At 39.3% G+C, this 6,973-nt stretch overlaps 1 long non-coding RNA gene across 1 annotated transcript; it reads right to left on the reverse strand.

The window, feature by feature from the left end:
- Positions 1-399: 399 nt before the first annotated feature.
- Positions 400-6,655, reverse strand: LOC111607063. Its single transcript, XR_002752296.1, has 4 exons — positions 6,465-6,655; positions 1,484-1,585; positions 963-1,047; positions 400-512 (listed from the first exon to the last, which is right to left on the reverse strand). It is a non-coding gene; the product is annotated as an uncharacterized LOC111607063 (long non-coding RNA).
- Positions 6,656-6,973: the final 318 nt, after the last annotated feature.

Below are 6,973 nucleotides of genomic sequence, written 5' to 3' on the forward strand. Positions count from 1 at the left end.
ATACAAATATCTGTTTCAATGGCCCCTAGTTTCACTGTGCTTGTAGTACAGTAAATCATCCCTTTGGGAATAGATGGATTATTTTCAAGAGAAATGTGAAAAACACCACGGCAAACAATGAAGACAAGCATTAGTCCACATTAGCAGAAAAGGAGAATGATTACCTGTCAGTACTGATGCAGTAAACCTGGACTAAATATTGAGTGGAGATACTGTAGTGTATGTAACAGTTATGGGCTAAGCATCTAACTGCGGCTACAAAAGCAGCATCAGAAGAGTGGCCTTTAAGGAGCCTGAGGTGTGAAAAAACAAGAGGCAGTGCTTTTAGTTTTGTTGAATATATATTAAGTGATTTGAATAATAAAAAAAAACACATACAGTTACAACAACACATGAGAATTGACTCAGAATAAATTGATTTCCAAATCATAAAGTCCATAGTCCATTCCTAGCTCGCCATCTTTCGATCCAGATGAGGATCTGATCCAACAGGGGGAGAAAAAAAACCCGACCTAAAAGGTCAGAAAACCCATTAAGTGTTTGATCAAAAACAATTATGTACAAATATAATACAAAGGAAATAATTATTAAATTTAAACATCTAGTTTATGCATACTAAATGCAAATGCAATAATTAGATTCCTAATAATTAAATAAACATTTCAAACAGGTTAAATTAACCATAATTTAAATAAAACAAAACTATCATATTTCAACTAATCAATTTAAAGTTAAAGTGCACTTCCAAAATATCAATCAAGAAAAATAAAATAAATTAACCATCAAATACTCAAGCAGAGTGAGGGAAGGAAAATAAATAAATAAATAAATAAATACATATACTGCGCAATATCAACTTAAGTGTAGCTACATTCTGTTCTGATCAATTTTATCTTAAACTTCAGTGCCTCAGCATCAATGTAAAGGTGTCAGAACAGGCACAAAATTCAGCAACAAGTTACCTTGTTGAAGAGAGTGGGGCGTACTGAGCCACAATCAGCACCGACAGAATCCCGGTGACGGTCCAGGTAAACAATGCCAGTGATTCTAATAAAACAATGCTCCAATGAGCAATCGAGCAGAAGTACCACATAAAAAGGTAATACTGTTAACAAATAAACTCACCCAGCAATCAAATCAATAGATTTAAAGATTTTTGGAGGAATTCTTAAGGAAGACGCCAACAGCAAACCACAATCACAGTGGAAACAGGTGAGGATCTTTAACTGCGCAGGAAGTGGGCCCGCAAAAGTAAAAGTCCTTTACTAATTGCGGGTTACATGTACAATTGGCCTACTTTTCAGTAAACCAACTTTTTCCTGCCTCTTTCCAGTAGTTAAATTCAAAGTTGTAATCCAAGGATATCCAACTTCTCAATATTTTTTTTAATTTCTTACAATGCACCTGTACACAGAGGTGCCCTGGCAGAAACGTATTGAAGCATGTCATTTATTTCGACTGAGGTTAACAGGATCTTACTTACGTTTTGACTGAAACCTCTGCTGAACACTGAGATGTATTTCAATCCAGATTTGGTTCCTCTGTGAGTGAGCTGTCTCAGATTAAGGTTCTTGAGTTCACAGTCCTGAGAATATAGAATAAAAACACAGAAAGCCTTTTACACATCTGCATATAGGAATACATAGTTATTTTGAAAAAATAAAAATAATTAAATAAAACATTTTCCTTTCCATTTCTGGTTCCTATCACCATCCAGTACTACAGCTAATCTAGGGCAATACTGGCTTTTTTCTAGCTGTAGATGCAAAACATTTGACTGACAGTGGACACACAACATGCATAAATATGATTTCACAAACTGTCATACAAACAGAAATTTCCCTGTATTCTTTGCCAACTCTTTCCTCTACATCCCCCAGGACATCCTGCGGCTCTGTAGTCCCAGACCTCAGCCTGACATTTCCTTTCCTTTCCCTCCTTATTCCTCCTTGGAGCTTCCCTTTTTCTATTTCTGACCCTCATGGCTGCTCCCTGGCCTCTGAAATGTCACCCTGCTAGCAGCGGCCGAGCTTTTGACAGTCAGGATGCTCGAAGCACTGCAAGTGACGATGCTGCATCAGCGGCAAGTGTTTGCTGATGGCTTGCACTGCTGTCAGATTGAGTGAAGAATCAGGGCCACAAGGTTTTACTACAGTCTGTAAAACTCTATCGAACCTCCCACCGACTCTGAGGAAACAGCAATTGGGATGGCGGGTGGATAAAAACTGAGTTAAATGGAAAGCAACATGGCAGATGGCACCTGGCCTTTAACATCAGTACATCTTCCAAGTAAATAAAAAAAGACAATGTTTTGGCCACAACACACAGTAGGAGGAAGTGGTTGGAGTGCATGAAACTGTTATTTGCTCCAACTGCCTGAACCAACAGGATTCAACCAGCCGAGGTGTGAACACACAGCAAGGCACTGTCCGTGATGAGATCAAAGCTTTATTTAGGGATTATCTGACTCTGTGCTAGCACTCTCACAAAACTGATGTCAATGACCAGAAGTCATTAAGAAACCCCACTAAGATTTCAAGGGTTTAAGTAGCAGAAAACTAGCCATAGCAGAAGAGTGAGTACCTGTTTTACTTTCTTAGTCATCTAGCTGAAACGTAAACACATTTTTGCACAAAAGATGAGTCCTCAGTCCTCTGCCTCTGTTGCAAGGCCTCATTGTTTTGGAATAAAGTTTTATTTAATATCTTTATGTATTGATGTTATTATACTATTAGCTGTGTTCCTCTCCCTGCCCTCTGACACTGATTAGAGAAGTATGCAAGTTTACTTTTTTCACAACACTGATCTGTCAACTAAATTTAAAAAAAAAAAAAAAACGAAAGTCAGAGGAGGGTGATTACTGGTGTGGAAAAACGGAAATCATCACATTAAGGGGTAGATAGTAGCTGTGTAAAATTAAAAAATTGTTTAGCATTGCAGTTATGCCAAAATTTGGCTTCTGTGCTCCAGCAAAACCTGTTTAATGTCTCTACAGCCATACAGGTGTCTCTGTCCTCAAACTCCACATCAAAGTTCTCCTCAATGCATTATATCACAGCTCTGTCTCTTTTTTAACACCACAACTTTGAAAAGTTAGACAGGGTTTTTACACTTCCAAGTGGTTAGCAAGCAAATAGCTTACGCTTTTACACACACCAAAACATGAATACACATTATTACAAATTAACCAGGGTTGGTGGCACTGCTTTTAAAAGTTTGAAAAGCTTCTCTTTTGAAGATGCATTGCATTTTGTGAGGCGCAGAAGCACCTCCAGGCGTCACTTTGTAAAACAAGTTGCTCCCTCTGCAACCTCAACCTGCAATATTTACCCTTAACGCATCGTGTTTGCCACAATAATAAAAGTTATCTCCAATTCAAATGTCAGAGGCGGCAGGGCAAGTGGTGGGAAGAGCTTTATAAATGGACAGAGTGGTTTCTGAAGCCTGAGGCAAATGTTTGTGATGCTGTGGAGCAGGAAGTGAGACGTGCATCACCCTTAATGAAATGATGCTTTCTCATTACTGTGCTGTCTGAAAGGACACAGGAGCATCTTTCTTCAGGTAACCCCACTTGAAACTAACTCTGAGGCTATTTTCACCACGAGAAGCGGCGGGGGGGAAAAAGGGGTCCACTTGAAATTCAGTAACATTTACAATGACTGTGGGATGTTTTACACCGAGTTTGTCATTTTGTTTCAGTCATTACTTTAACTTGAAAAATTTGTAATACCTTCATGCATCTAAGTTGTATTTAAAGACTTTGTTGAAGAAAAGATTAAGTCAGGATTAATATCTGACAGTGAGATTAAAATGCATCTTCCTAAACCGTTTAGACAAACGTCAGAAGAAAGCTGATCTATTTCATGAAAAAATTTACTATTTGGTCTCTTTTGATGTGTTTTTTCTGACAAAAAAAACCCTTCATTTTAAGTCAGTCATATAGTGCCTGAATTTCATTTTATTTATGTTTTTACAGTAAGCAGTGACACAAGTGAAGAAACATTTTCTTTCCTTTTTATCCTTCCACATCTGGTCTCTCCTATCTCTGTGGTCAGCCAAAACTGGTTGACCAATTACCTCATCGTGAATACCATTTTCTTTTAACTTTGGTTAATATCAATGTCTAGATGTATAACAGATAGAGTGAACAAAGCAGTCTTCTTAGGACGTTAGAAGAATAGTGATGATCAGCTACTGGGACAGACTCCACAATAAGGATGTCACCCAGGAAGAGGAGCAGCTCTGTGTGTCCAATAATAATAATTATGGTAACTACCAGTGTTAATCCGGCCCCAGCTGCTCCTGCTAGGTCCACAGCTGTGTCCCCAGAGGAAGAGTTCTCCCTTATTTTGTTTTCCCCACACACAATGGGAGCCCAGAGTTCAGGAGATTTGGGCTGCTGCGAGTCAGAATGGATACTTCAGTGGATTGTGGGAAACACAGGGTCTCTTGGAGGGAGAGGGTCAGTGTCTGTGCATCGTTTCTTCCTATTACAGTAATAAAAGCAAAGAGTGCACTGCTGCTGTTTCCAGACAAACTGCTTCAACGCGCAGGCTCTCTCTTTGATGATTCAGTGGCTACAAGAAGGCAAAATTGCTCTCCTTTCATCTCCCTGCCTCCATCTTCTGTCCTTCCAACTTTTCATGAACGTTTTCCCAAAAGGAAAAATTGGCACAGCACTGCCTCCTGTGGGAACAAGCTCATTTAGATTCTACATAAACACACACTGAGTACCCCTGTTTTCTTTCCCAGAAGATGGTTCCATTCGACCTGAGCTTCAACAGCTGCTCATCTTCACCAACTCTGCTGAAAAAAATAATCTTAATAATTTGTGATATAATTTTCCCAAATCCATTATAGGGTTATTCCTGGCAGGCTGCAGTTCTTGGAGCTTTGAGATTGCTTGTCATGGATCTCTTTTGTTCGTTGTGCATTCATTGGCCACCCAGATGGTTCATCTATAGAAAGTGAGCTATAAGCAGTGGACCAAATGTCCTTGGACTTCTCACTCTCAAGTTGCTTTCTTCAAGAACATGACTCACCCTGCTCTCAGGTTCTTGTTCCTGTTCCTCTTTTTTTCAAGAAATTTCTCCTAGCTCTCAACTTAGGGTCGCTGACCTCCCTGGGGGTACCTGTGAGGGATTCAGTCTACTCCAGGAAAGATCTCATCATCATCGTCCAGAGTTCTGATTTTGATTCCTGCAATCTCCAGTTTCACCTCCAAAGCTCCTTCATTGATGAAACCATTCCCCATTGCTCCTTCACGAGTTCCTCCAATGGTTTTCAGGTCGTTCCTACAAGACTCATTTGTCGGTTCCAGCAGTATTCAGGTTTCTGATCCATGTTGCAGAGCTCTTCTGTGTGTTTCTGCAGTCAGTGGGCCACCCTCCAGTGTTTCAATGTGGATTCCCTCGGTCATTGGGCCAGCCTGATTGGGCTCACTTGGTTTCCATGTCATCAATTGGTTCTGATCGTTCTATGCTAGTTTCTTCTGTTGTTTGCACACTGGTTTTATATCATGGTCTCTGTGTTCCTAAGTTGACTTTGTGATATTTCTTTATTAGATTCTTTTATCGTTATGCTGCTTTTGACTTCATGTCTGCACTTTGATACTTCTCCTGCAGCACTACCCCTGAGTAAAGGAGGATGAATGTACTGTAAGTACATGTCACACTTTAATCTGTGAAAAAACATGCATTTTTATTTCCTCCACTTTTTATAATTATGCACTACTTTGATATGGACGTAATTTATAAAATCTCAATAAAATTTAAGCTTGCACTTAAAACTCAGGCAGTATATGTACTTTTACAAGCCATGGTGCTAACAGAGTTTGATTTACTCCTCCAAAGTTGTGAAGGTTTTTGTTTTCATCCAGATCCTGATACATAAAGATAACATATTTGCATGCCAGTGTCTAAACTTTAATATAATGCTGCTTTGGTTGAATGTGGCCATTTCTTGCAAGGATTTAAGCCATAAAATGCCAGTTTTAGTTCAACATCCCACAATTTTAGTTGTGTTTAAACAAGATTTGTTATCATGCATAGTAATAAAGAAAAGTGTTTTGGAGACAGGATCTATTTTATTGTGTGTGTCGTAAACACAAACACACTTATTGTAGTTGGCTTTATAATTTCCTTTTATTTCCACTATATTTCATGCCATTAATCTTCATCTGTGCCCATGATGGTGGGGAATAACTGCATTAAAAAATAAATGGGTCAGTGAAGCATGAGTTTTTTTTCTTCTTCGCTACTTTTAAAAACGCTTGAGATGCAGCGTGTCAGGTCGGAGTTGCATGAAATATGATTACCATAGTTCGTTTCTGTGACAGCCTGCATGTTTGGCCCCAGGTAATGAGTATATTTACACATATGTCATTATGTATTCTTTTGTCCTTTGGGAAAAGCAGTCCGACAGCATTCAGACTAAAGAACAGAGTTGTAGAAGTGCTTCCCAACCTGTGTCATCAGGATTCAGATGGATCCAACGCCTCTGATATGGAGTGAAGCTGCTGGTCATTATGTTCTTCAGAGGCCTGACAATAACAACTCAACTTAGTTCTGATCTTAAAGCGCATGCTTTACTGTACTGTGCTGTCCTGAAAAACTGTCCTTCGTTTTTCAGGACAGCATCCCAGATCTGAGAAACACTGCGCTACAGGAAATTCAATGTAGACAATTTTGTTTAGATATTTTGAACCTAAACAAAACTGTTTACAAGACTTTAAAAAGCACATTTCATCATGAGAAAAAGTTATTTCAGTCATGTCAAAGTCAGACAATAATACTCCTGCCTGAAGCATCTGTGCACTCATTGGTCAGCAGCTCGTCTCCCATCTGGCCCCTATATGGCTGCCTGCAGCTCCTCTTCACCTGAGAAACCAAGCTCAACTCCTCAAACTGTAGGTGGGAAAAGATGAGACAACAGACAGTGAGTTTTCTCAAAGTGCCTGAGCAGTTTACTTTCA

This window comes from Xiphophorus maculatus, chromosome 23, assembly GCF_002775205.1.
Source record: "Xiphophorus maculatus strain JP 163 A chromosome 23, X_maculatus-5.0-male, whole genome shotgun sequence".
Lineage (NCBI taxonomy): Eukaryota > Metazoa > Chordata > Actinopteri > Cyprinodontiformes > Poeciliidae > Xiphophorus > Xiphophorus maculatus.